At 38.5% G+C, this 13,765-nt stretch overlaps 1 protein-coding gene across 10 annotated transcripts in view; it reads right to left on the bottom strand.

Annotated features, from left to right (window-relative positions):
- cbfa2t2 (CBFA2/RUNX1 partner transcriptional co-repressor 2) overlaps nt 1-13,765 on the bottom strand; it is a 104,907-nt gene that overhangs the window by 44,894 nt on the left and 46,248 nt on the right. For 5 of the 10 annotated variants that reach the window (XM_062978791.1, XM_062978792.1, XM_062978797.1 and 2 more), the window contains exon 1: nt 7,115-7,133. The exons of 3 other annotated variants lie outside the window; for them this stretch is intronic. The gene's annotated coding sequence lies outside the window, so the exon portion shown is untranslated. Of the gene's footprint in view, nt 1-7,114; nt 7,134-13,765 lie in introns of those variants that run through there. 2 more of the 10 variants (XM_062978799.1, XM_062978800.1) reach the window with 1 other exon arrangement.

The raw sequence follows: 13,765 nt of genomic DNA, 5'->3' as shown, positions 1-13,765 counted from the left end.
TTGCCAAAATGTAGCTCTGAACAAAAACAAAAATATGTTTCATCACTTCTGAAACAGACAATCCTTGTATAGATATGTGGAAACAAGGTTGTTAGTTCAAAATGGGGCTGGAAAATTTGTGGTCCTTCAGCTGTTGATGGATTACAATTCCCATCATTCCTGACCACTGCTCATGATGGCTGGAGTTGAAGAACCAAAGGTTCCCTTCCTGTTCCAATTGAAGATAAGGAAGCTCCATCAGGTCCCTATGCTCTACCTAACAGCTCAATGTGTAGGTTGCTTTACTGACATATTTGGAATGCAGAAAATGAATCTTTCGCAAATTGGGAATGGGACTAAGGTCAGTAATATACCAACCATCTCACACTGCGAATCGCTGGATTTCAGCAGAATGCTGACTCAAGACATTCAACATTAAGAGAAATATCCAGTATCGATGGCATATTAAATGAATTATTTGGAAGACAAAATGGTTCTACGATACATGTCAATTTAATCCAAAGTATGGGAACTCTAATTTGCTTACATTTTTAAAGAAAAACTGGCAGAAACAGCCAGTGTCCAAATAGTCCAGCATTATTAAGCATGCGGGGGGAGGGGGGGGAGATGTGTGATTCTACCAAACACAAAAATGAAAATGAATCCTTTTACCCCTAGACAGATTACAGTAAATCTGAATAAAGAACTCTTTGTGTATATACTCAGTCTGGATCCTGTGCACAGGGATGATTTACTTGCATACTTAATGCTAAGCACATGTTGGTCTTGATGATTTCAACTCCATGCATGAGTTCTTACACAAATCATATAATTTCATGAATTTATTCCAAAACATTTATTTTTCCAGTTATCAGAAGAGTTCTTGAAATGAAAAAAAGAAATTCCCACATCATTTTTTCTGTTCAGTGTTCTTTTCTCCTTATTATCTCAAATGCTTCTAGGTAGTTGACAAAATGCAGAGCTGATTTTGAATCATGCTTAATCTTTTCTTCTCAATTCCTCATGCATCCTGATTTTGCAAACAGGCTTTCCACTCCCTCTACTGTTGTCTAGTTCAACAACCTTCAAGTTGTTACCCACTTTTGATGACCTTAAGGTAAACCTGTGTTTTCTTGGCAAGATTTGTTCAGGGTATTTTTTTTTTGCAAGATTTGTTCCTCCAAGGCTGAGAGAATGTGTCTTGGCCAAGGTCACAGCAATGTTTGAAGAAACAAAAAGATACGCAAACCAGACATCCTTGTCGATTGCCTAAAGAGCTGACTTGTTTCCTTCAACCAAACAGCCTCATCAAAGATGTTGGACTGGGAAGGGAAAAAATGGCCTTCCATTTCCAGTTGGGATCTGAGCAGGCAGAAAGAACAAGGTCATAGAGAGGGACTATGGGTCCTTCAGACAGGCCCTACACCCGAGGATCTGATCCCAGATTTTCTGTTTTAAACTGGATTATATGAGTCCCCACTCACAGATAATCTGGGATAACCAGAAAACCAGAGATCAGATCCTGGAATATAGAGCTTGTCTGGAAGGGCCCTAAGATGTTTAAAACTAGATACTTTGGTTGTAAATGGAAGTATCAAGTTTCAATGTTTTTCTCCAACTTAGATCAGGAGAGGAGTTAGAAACATTTCCTCATCTATAAGCTTAGTTTAATAAGGCTCCTTCCTCACATGTATGTGGCAAGCAAGCCCAAGAGGCTTAATTAAAACATTTATAAAGAACTTTATAACCTTTTCCCAGACATGTAGGTGGTCTTCCCGCAGGCAAGGCCATGTCGCTAGTCATAGATAGTCGCCCCAATCGTTTCCATGTGGGGAAGCTTTGGAGAACAGCTGGCCCATACGGAGAGAGGAGCCAAACATGCAAAGAAAGACACAGGGATTTCCCAGAGTGTGGAAGTGTTACTTTTTTTGGAGACAGCTCTTAAAATCCCCCAGCCAACATGAAGCTGGAATTACCAACAAAAAAATTCAAACTTTTCCAAACTCTGAATATGACATATGCTTTGTATCTAAGATAATTATCTGGCATTGGATGTTAAGGGCAGTTGGCTAGTAGATAAACAATTGCCAGTTACAATAAATTATTATATAGACAGAGTGGGCTAGGAAGCTTTGCATACTGTTTTCCAAACTAAAGGTATAGTAGACACACTCATTATGTGAGCTTGTTGAATTGTCTGTTTTACGCTTGATGAGTTTTGTATACCATGGATGGAATCATGATGGAGGGCTTAAAGACAACACTTTTCTGGGCATTACTATGTTCCCCAGGGCAATCCTATAGTGTGCTTTGGCTACAAACACAAAACATTGTTCATTTCAGGTAGTAAAAATAGGGTTCCAGATTATATGCACAATATACAGTAGAGTCTCACTTAGGCCGGCAGAACGTTGGATAATCTGTTGGATAATGAGGGATTAAGGAAAAGCCTATTAAACATCAAATTACATTATGATTTTATAAATTAAGCACCAAAACATCATGTTTTACAACAAATTGACAGAAAAAGCAATTCAATACATGGTAACGTTTTGTAGTAATTACTGCATTTACAAATTTAGTATTGAAAACCTTGACTACAAAAACATTGGCTACTAACAAATAGACTACAAATAAAGATAGAATTGCATAAAATGAACTTACAGTAATAATATTGTCGGAAATTAAATGCATAAAAAATTCAGTCATTGCTGCCTAGAGAAACAGCTGTGGATCTGGGTGGGAGACAGACTGCATTGGATAATCCAGAATGTTGGATAAGCGAATGTTGGATAAGTGAGACTCTACTGTATTACACTAGGGATCCTGGAACAGATCCTTCACATAATACATTGTATAAAATGCTATATGTGATTGGCTTACTATTTCCAGAAGAGCATTAGTATTACTGAAAACATAATACAGTGTTCCCTCACTTATCGTGGGGGTTACGTTCCAGGACCACCCACAATAAGTGAAAATCCGTGAAGTAGGGACACTGTATTTATTCTATGTGTGGAGGAGAGCAAACCACAGACTACTTAGTACAATGCAGTCTGTACTTCATTTTAGCAGTTACAATATACAGTACACCGGCAGAGAAGAATGGAAACTAAATAACCCTTTTTTATTTCCAACCCTTCCCTCCCCTCCCCCCCTCTCCCTTTATTTCTCCCTTTACCCCCCTTCCAAAATCCTTTGCACACCCCAAACACCCGCGAAACAGCAAAAATACTGGGATAAATGTGTACATGAATATTAATTGAAAACCCGCAAAACAGCAAGGGAGCAAAAGGTGAACCGCGAAGTAGCGAGGAAACACTGTAGTTATATTGCCTGGATAGTTCAAAAAGTAACTTTTTCAAGCTCTGGATTGTCTCTCACTACTGATATGAATGCAGAACTCTGTGCTTACTAGAGATCTGAATCTATCTGGAACACTACACATCCCTGCATTACATAGCATACATTCTGACTACCTATCTATAAGTATTAATGGTTTCCTTTAAACACACTGCAAAGATTGTGTTTTTCTCCACTCAATCTACTAAGTAACATAAAATTAGCCTAAAGACCTAAACCCTAAAGGCACCAGATCCCATGGAAAGTAAGCAGAGTCATCCTTCGTTAATATTTGCATGTGTCAACTAATACCAAATACTGTAGGCTGCATTTCAGAGGAAGGAATTGGTGAACCTTCTCTGAGTAAACCATCTCTAAGTCCCCTCGGGGAGACAGAACAGGATAAAAATAAAGTATTAATTATTATTATTATTTATTATCATCATCATTATCTAAGAAGAACCTATGAATTTATAGAGTCACCATAAATTGCCAGGCAACTTGGACAACAAGATTAGCCTTTGCTGCTACTTCTCAAAGTTGAAAGCCATGCATAGTCATGCTCTCTATCTAACACAACCTTCTAAAGTTCTTCTCCCTCACACAATCTGTGCCACTACCACCCACTGTATCAACACACTTCATAGAAGCCTGAAATAAGCAAGCTCACAACTTTGGAATAACCCCACCTACTAAATAGTGCTCATATGTGAATATTTTTCTTAGTCTAACAAACGAACATGGAAGTATGAGGAAGTATATGAGAGATCTAGAACTCTTCACTGGGCAAGATGCTGTTTTATTAAATATCACCACAAGATCTTGAAGACACCCTTATTTTGTTTTGAATACTATACATAGTTGACCCTGGTTGGTTCTTGCATGGCAGGCCACCAGGATCTGAAGTCCTGTAAAGCTACTGCTAGTCCAAGTTGACTGAACTAGACAATCCAATAGTTTGATTTACTATAAGATGGTTTCTTACATTGCTATGAAAATATTGCTATAAAATACCCCCCCCCCCCCCAATATGCTTTGTGTAATATTTTTATACCCTTATGGTTGGTCTAATTGAGACATTGTAATAATATTTTTGGTATTGTGGTGTAGGAGGAAAATTCTTAAGAGTGCCCTGGACCGCAAGAAGATCCAACCAGTCGATACTCCAAGAAATAATGCCCAGCTGTTCAATGGAGGGAAGGATATTAGAGGCAAAGATGAAGTATTTTGGCCACATCATGAGAAGACAGAAAAGCTTGGAAAGATCATGATGCTGGGGAAAATGGAAGGAAAAAAGCTGACCAAGGGCAAGATGGATGGATGGTATCCTTAAAGTGACTGGCTTGACCTTGAAGGAACTGGGGGCGGCAGTGGTTGATAGGAAGCTCTGGCATGGGCTGGTCCATAAGGTCACAAAGAGTCAGAAATGACTGACCAAATAAACAACAACAACAAACTAATATTTTTCCCTCATGGTCAACAGAACCACCTTTGCTTTTCATACTACTTACTACTACTTCCAGCTTTACATTTTTGGAAACTCTACATCTCGACTTTGAATTCCATTTTCTACTAATGTTGTATAGGCCTCTAAAGAATTTGTCTTCCAGTTTGTGAAATGCTATATGAAATGTGACGTTATTTTAAAAACAGGGAGGGAGATGCATGAAGAAAAAATGTGTACCTGGCTTTACCAAAGAGTACAGTCTCCTTACCCGCACAGTTAGGGAAGAAAGTTGGACGCAAGAAAAGGAATACCAATCTGAGAATTATTCAAAGAAACAAATAATGTATCATATTGCTTTGGGTATACTAAACAAAACTACAGACAACTCATAAAAATCCCAAAATATTTAAACTGAGATTTGTAAATGAAGAATACTGGCAAAAATTATAAACATTAATCAGTAATGAAAATAAAAGATGCAATTACCTTATGGAAGCAATGTAGTTAAAAATAAAATTCAAATAGTGATGAAAACTATAAACAATCCTAATTTGAATTTTATCCATCAGTCTGTTATTTCTACAAAGTACAGAAACTCTGGGGAACAATGATTATGAGATGAGAGCCTTCTAAGTAATTGGAAAATATATTTGTGAATTAAATATCATCTAAAAGGAGATACATTAAAGAAATCACAGCAGAATGGCTCTATTTAAGGCTGAAAAGCAATCAAGATTCAGAAGTTCACAAAGCCTGCTCTGAAAATCTGGAAATTGCACAGACCTTTTTAGATAACAACTGCACAATAATCTAAGTACCGGTAGTGCTTAGTCTTTGAAGGAGCAACCTAGTAAGTAAAGCCAAAACGCAGTGCATAAACAGAGATCTTAAGTTCAAAATAAGGGGGCAGGGAGATAATGACAACTGTAAAGTGTACAACTGTTGAACAAAGTCAGTTTTAATTAGGCAGACAACATGCAGCCCACAAAAATGAAAGGGACAACTACCAAACTGAGATGAGAAACAAATTTCATTGTAAGTTCAGTTTTCCTTGAAAAGAACCAACAAAAGAATCATTAAACATGAAAGAATATAAATGCTCTTTGAAAACCTCAAAACACCTTAGGCAATCTGGCAATCTGCTGAAACATTAGGAGACTGACCTTCTCTCTAAATAAGAAAAGTGAGGGATAACATAGTAAAGAATATGCTTTTGGGTAAAGCACTAATTTATTATTACTCCTAATTACAAACTGAGATGGTGAGGTTCAAGAGTAAATGAGCCAAAACTGATCACTGAGAAACAATTTATTTATTTACCATATTTGGACCCCACTCTTCTCAACCCTGAGGGAGACTCAGAGCGGCCTCACATATCGGCAACAATTTAATGCCTTAAAATAATATACAATTGGTAAACACCTACATTAAAAACCAGAGAAAACATCTGTAAACAATTATATCAATTATTAAAATCACATAATCCAAAATCGTAATCCAGGGCCATTCCAATTGTCATTGCACAGATTCTACATTCAATTATTGCACTACAGTTATTCTCTAAAAGTTTGGTCCCATAGACATGTTTTAACTTTATTTCTGAAGGCTAGTAGGGAAGGAGTTGATCGAATATCACAGGAGAGGGAGTTCCACAGTTGAGGGGCCACCACTGAGAAGGCCCTGTCTCTTGTTCCCACCAACCATGCCTGCGAAGGAGGTGGGTCCGAGAGCAGAATCTCAAGGCTTCCAAGGGAAACCTGAGATTTGAGAAGTACAAAAAGAATTGGGGGGAAAAGAGGGAGAAAGAATTTCACCAGCACACATAAGTACACACACAATGATAACTGAACCTGAGAAAACCTGAGAGAAGCTTCTTTTATAGAGATTGGGGGGGGGGGGGGGGAGAAGCCTATGAACCATAAGCAGCTCTAAACTCTCAAGTTCCCCTTGTTCCTTACAAATCAACTGAAACATATTACCATAATGTCCTTAAAAGATTACCTGGAGTGACCTGAATGTTACCTTTCAGAAACATTGAAATATCCAATAATAAACCTAAAATATCAGAAGGTAGAAACTGGAAACAAGACATCTGGTCACTTCTAGAGCCTTTTTTCAGGTGGAAACAGTGTGTCTTTCTGCAGGGATGAAAATTAGCCCCTGCTATACTGGTCCCCTATCTAATATAGCTCAGTATTTACTTATTTATTTATTTTATTTACAGTATTTATATTACACCCTTCTCACCCCGAAGGGAACCAGGGCGGATCACAATGTACACATACAAGACAAACATTCAATGCCATATGAACATAGAGACAGAGACAGACATAGGGCAAATTTAACCTTCTCCAGCTTCCAGCTTCCTGAGAGTATGCTCGATTCCGGCCATAGGGGGAGCAGCTGCTTCGTCATCCACTGTGATGCCGACTTCCCCATTCCAAACGCTGCTGGAAAATTTTTATGGTGTCGTAAGTTAGTTAAATTAGCCTCCCCACATAGTGGTACCTAAATTTCCTACTTGATAGATGCAACTATCTTTTGGGTTGCTTAGGTCAACAATGGTCGGGTGCTCACTCTGCCACGGGCTGGCCTCAAACTCATGACCTCTTGGTCATAGTGATTTATTGCAGCTGGCTACTAACCAGCCTGCGCCACAGCCCGGCCCATGTATTTCTTGCAGATCCCACTTTTTCTCTCTTAATGAGCTTTGTAGCTCAAAAGCCCACTTCAAGAAATTACAAAAGAAATGATGGTCAGATAAAACTTGACATTTTTTTGACACTCACAGTAACTTCAGAACTGTGAACATATCATAATCATCATAGGTATCATTCATGGCCAAGTATGACTGACGTTTGAAAAGTCTTGGTGGTGGGTCCGTAGGTCACTGTAGAGACCTATCCTAGATCCGCATAGTCTTTTGAAGTGAGGACATACATTTCCAAAAGGAAAGCGTTCCTGACAAGGGCTTACTTGATGTGCCTTCCTCTTGCCATGTTTCTCCCTTTCGCCCTCTAGTGATCGGTCAGTTGATCTTATCCGCAGCAGATATCTGTTTTTGGATTGCGAAGGTGCGGTCCTTCATACGTTTCTGCCCCACAACTCACATCACATCTCACTGCTGAACAACAACAGACTACAAAATTCTCCATCAGGAAAGACAGTAAGCAATGGTGGGGTGGTGCAGAAGTGGCTGATGATCCATGAAGTATCCATTCAAATACAGTTTGACATCAGACTTTCTAATTACAATTCCATAAAGTGATGACATAGTGGATGGAGAAAGAGCCCAACATATATTAGTGGATCCCAATATTTTCATTGTGGTAATATAGATTTCAGTTCTTAAACCAAACTAAATCCATCTTTAGGCAAAGCGTAAATGGTACATGGAAGTATCAAGAATCCTGCAGTGGAAAATTCTGGAAAATGAACTCTATGTCATTGAGAGTTACAATTTGGGTCCAAACATTGCATCAACACCCTGGAATCAATGACACTTAACTGCAATTAACTTCAGTTCCATTTATTTCTGTGGGTCTACTCTCAAGACAGTACGACTGAATTAAGAGTCAACTCTTTATAGATCTGACATGATAGCAAAACTGATAAGCTTTATTTGAATAAAAAGCAGATTAATTGGTTTAATTAAAAACGGAATGTATTGCTAAAATATTGGAAAAATGATAATGCATCAAAGTGATGTTCAAATTTATTTAGCATCTTATAAACATCTACCATGTGGTAATAACCAATTTTAATCATACATTGCCTACATTGGTAATGACTTTGTAATAAGGTTAATGCAGGACACAAACACATGATCCTCACAAATCAATCATCAGAAAGGATGCTCTTCAGCTCCAGGTGTAAGACACAAAGAGATAAGCATTACTCACTTTTCAAACGTCAATCAATACTATGAGGCCTATAAATTTCTTTGAACAAAGCAGATGGAGCCATATTGGTGCGTGAGCACAGGTGAGCCATCGCCCAATTACTTAGGATAGAAAGTCTTTCAATTACATTCAGAAGGCCATTAAGCAAAATAGGTTTGCCCAGGAGAAGATAACTGGCAAGACAAGAAAGAGACCCTTAAGAAAAATAGATATAATGTGCCCATGAATTATGCAGGAAGATGTTTAGAACTATTCATGAGCCGAGACTGTATTTAGTAGTAGCAGATATGAAAAAAACCTGGGCTTCATGACAGCAGTGACCTTTTACTGTAACAGACATAAATTTACTTGGTGTCCTACGATGTGCATAATTACATGTTAACACATTTAGGACAACTTACCACTGTAGATCTGAGCCATCATTACCACCTGTGTTCACATGTCTTTGTAGAATATTTGATACTACAAAAAAGTGAACCCCTCCTGCCTTGACACACTGACTATGCAAAGCAGATGTGAAATTGCTAACATTTTATAAACATATTTACCACAACTCGAAGATCAGTACTGGTTCTGGTTAATATGAAAATACAACATCCCAAAGTTAAAGAGAAAGAAACAAGTACATGTTAATGAGCATCTATAGTTGACACACATCAATTACTGCCTAAGCTCATGTGGTACTAAGCCAGTGGTTCTCAACCTGTGGGTCCCCAGATGTTTTGGTCTTCAACCCCTAGAAATCTTAACAGCTGGCAAACTGGCTGGGATTTCTGGGAGTTGTAGGCCAAAACACCTGGGGACCCACAGGTTGAGACCACTGTACTAAGCAGTCAAATGAGCATGTAAGATTGAGTCTAAGGACCCAGCATGTTGTCACAGTTTGGGACATTCAACTGGCAGGATTAAGGCATTGAACATGTAAGGCATTTAATTTTTTCCACTGAATATGTTGGGAACTGCTTTGAGTCTCCTTTGGGGTGAGAAAAGCGGTATATGAGTGCAATAAATAAATAAGAGACCCAAAGTGAAGCAGCCCTAGTTTTCCAGTATATGGCAATGTTATTGGATTAACCAGAGCCATCACCAGCTGCATGTGTGCCAAATATATCATACTATTCTATGTACCTGGTGTTGCCTGGGTTAGGTAGTTCATAATGCTATTTGTTAGAAATAGTCATTGTTTGGTTTTGAATTGTATGAATGGCTTCATTAGAAAATGCATAACTATATAATTGGACCATTTATAAAAATTGTACATTTGAGGGGTTTCAACTCCCACTAGCTCAAGACCTGGTCAGGCTGTAACTCTCATTAGGCCAGCTACAACTCCCATTTCCCCCAGATCCAGTAAGGTGCAAATCCCATCAGCAACTATAATTCCCATAATCCTTTATCTCACACACACACCCCTTTCAAAATCATGCCAGTATTTTAAGTTGGTTATGATGAGTGTTGCGAATTTGGTCCAGATCTATCATTGGTGGGATTGACATGGCTCTCCAGATGTAGATGGACTACAACTCCCATAATTCTCCAGTATTTTTAGTTAGTTCATGGACAATATGTATACCAAGTGTGTTCCAGATCCATCATGGGTGGCATACACAGAGAGCAACAGGTCTAGAGTATGTGAGAAGGGGGAGTGTTAGAAGCAATATTTTTGGTAAGTAGTAGAAGCTTAAGGATGCATTTAAAAATTAGATACTGCACAGGTATCCATAGCCAAGATTAAAAAGCCACTAGAGGTAAGTTATGGGTAGGAAGAAAGATGAATTCAGGACACAATGAGCCATAAGGCAAATGAGGACAAAGTCAAAGAATACTAACAGGTGTTTTACAAGGTAAAGGTTTGGCACTGAGACTGCTTTAAAGAAGCACTCCACATGGCAGCTGCTATTATGGGGCTTCATCTTGACAGTGAACACAGAGAATAATATGATGTAGTGCAGTGTGATAAACACTTCATCCTCATGGTTTAGAAACGGCTGACAAATGGTCCTCCTCATAAAATGACTTACTTGTTGTGATCTGATATGTGGACCCATTGTCTAAACATTTCAGGTGGTATAAAAATAGTGTCAGGAATACCTTAATTTGGATGACTACAGATGTTCTGCCTCCAGGCCTCTCAGGCCCCATCTATACTGCCATATAATCCAGTTTCTGAATGCAGATTAATTGCATTGAACTGGATTATATGGCAGTGTAGACTCATGTAACCTAGTTCAATGCACATAATCTGCTTTCTGAAACTGAATTATATGGCAGTGTAGATGGAACCTCAGTTCAGTGCTATTGCTACCTATATAGAGAAGGTCATTTTATTATTTTGGCATTGTTTCATTCTTACTCCTAAACCAACTTTGGTTTTATGTGCTGCTTCTATCCCATTCTATTGGTTTTATTTTGTGTCATACCTAGCATGATGCCACCCAGAGAACTTTCTTTATTCAACTGGATAAAAGTGGAAGAATTACAATGACTAAATAAACAAAATGATTCTAGGCTCCATTTTGTGTTAAGCAGATTGTTTTATTGTCATATTTCTGGGACAATACCTTTGGATTTTATTGATGCCACTATTTTTGGTTATTTTTCTCTGAGAACAAATGTTGTAGGAAGACCAACAAACTAAATGAAGATAAATAAAATATGTGCATCAATATTTGAAAGGATGATTAGTTATCTGCATTTCCTATGCTACTCAGAGAAACACTTTCCTTCTAGAATAGGAACACTGGTAAAGTGCACAAACAGAAGATTCTACTGGTAGATATCAGAGAGACTAACAACAGATCCTGACTTCAAAATCTTTAAAAACAATAGCAGTTAAAAGCCAATGGCTGCTGAAACCCGGGGCTATTTTTTCTGCCCAAAGAGGCTGAAAAGAAGCAGATCTCATAACCCTTGAGGTAAGGCATTTTTTCTAAAAATTGAGTAAGACAGTAAACAAACTTTCTTCTACTTACCAAATGTGAGTAAGTAAGAAAAGCCACAGTCCCAAAATGGACTTAGTCTTGTGGAGTCCTTATCAAACACATCAGCAACCACTGATGTATTCTGCAAACGCTCCATGGACAGTTTTCACACAGCATCACGTATCTGTACATGATACCTGTACATGATCGCAAGCATTTATTCAATGCAGGATACTTTATAGAGAAAGTATATTTTGAGAAATATCAACATATGTAATAGAAACTTCAAGGGAGAATTTGAGATTATGAAAGAAACCATCACAAGTTGCGGGGCATTCTGATATCTACATCTTGGCAATGTAAATCAATGTCACAATTCTCAGAGCAAAGTTCCCTTTGGAGAAATCAGAGATTCCAGGTAAAAAACGCTTTGAGTATTCTGACTTCAAAAACAATCCAAACACTGCTGATATTGATGAAGGACAGTTTAGATGTTACAAATAAACCATGACTGTGTCAGGAACTTGCACTTCATGTTTAATGTGGGGATAAAACAGAATATACATCATCTCCTCTACATTTAAAAGGCACACAATCCAAGTGTATGTGAACATCAAGCAACTCAAACACAAAACCAGGCTCTAAAGTAACTTGCAAGTTCCTTTTCAAGGCTTGTTTGCAGCCTCCAAATTCCCCCAGTGTTAATCCTCAAAAAGGAACAAGTAATAGTTGAAGTTTTCTGCAGCCCACATTAGCTAAATGGTTGTGTCAGCAGCTGGAATCAAACAACTTGCTTGATCACCACCAGCTGGGAGGTTTGTCCCATTAATTTGTAAACACAGCAGGAAAAAATCAATTCTGTCCCACCCACACACATATCCACCAAGAGCAGACAGACCTCCAAATCTGTTTTCTCACATTTTCAGAGATACAGATGAAGAGAAGCTTCTCCCATTCTCATTATGACCAAAAAGGGTCAGAAAAAGGAAAGGGAACCTGGAGTGACTGCAAGTTCAATACCTCAGAATAATTAAATTAAGTGATTAAGTTTACAGGGGATGCTCAAGCTGGCTTCCTAAGTTTTGGGCTTTTATTATCTCGAAACGGGTTAGTCTGAGGTCTGGTTTGGAAGAGGTTGTCACAAAGTAAATGGAAAAAATGTCTGCTATATATTGTTGGGAAACCATTGCATTCATTGTCTAGACCCCTGCAAGCTAGTGGTAGGAATCAATGGTATTTTACAGTTGGGTAAACAGAGGAATTACAGAATATAACTAAGGTTTCCAGTAATTGAGTGCCATTCTGTGAGAAGAGAATGCCTACATTTTAGCTCTCAGCCAGGTTAACCACCAGGCAACGCCATTACATTAATATAATGTTGCTATGTGTTCAAAACACAAAACTGCGTAGTTTCTTTAAGTGGCCACTATACTGTGTAATATGCACTTAAGCACAGTACACAGGAAGGAGGTTGCTAAGTGCTCCGGTGTGTGAGAAAATTGAGGATCTGTTAAGTTTGAGCATAGATGATGATTTTGAAGAATTAGCCTTGAACAATGTAATGGCTATATATTATGGGAGCCCAATCAGCTTTCTTCTTCTACCTACTCCACATGTTAGGTATTTGTGTATTTAAACCTTTCAAAACCTGATGTCCATTTTCTCCACAGGAGACCCAGGCACAGTTTATTTGTGGCCAAGAGAGATAATACATTCTCTCTCTACATGAAAAAAACAAACATCCAAAAGTCTCAGCAGCAGGAGAATGGTGGCCTGTGGGGCTCTGTTACCACTTTTTCCTTTGCTTTCTATTCCATTCTTGGAGATATACAACTCATAAGTAGAAAAGCCAGGAAACTCAAAATCTAGTGAGTTGCTAATATGGTTTTGCCCACCCTCCACCTGGATGTGTTACTGGGACATTCTAAAGACTGGGCCACAAAATCACAATCACTGGAAACTTCAGTGGGCTGTGGGTCTATCATGGTGGTATTGCTGGCTGCTTCTCTGTAATCTGCTTCCATATTAACTGCTTGTGAGAGGCAAGACTTGACACAAGGGAAGTTTCTAAAATGGATACTGTGCTACTGCATCAGAAAAAGCGTACGGTGTTTCTACTTGTTGTCGAGTTCCAGTGCCCAATTTGAATTTTCAAGCAGGTGGGAATGCCCTAA

Source organism: Anolis carolinensis, chromosome 4, assembly GCF_035594765.1.
Source record: "Anolis carolinensis isolate JA03-04 chromosome 4, rAnoCar3.1.pri, whole genome shotgun sequence".
Taxonomy (NCBI): domain Eukaryota; kingdom Metazoa; phylum Chordata; class Lepidosauria; order Squamata; family Dactyloidae; genus Anolis; species Anolis carolinensis.
The sequence above is the reverse complement of the archived record's forward strand: the minus strand, read 5'-3'. Positions and strand labels throughout refer to the sequence as shown.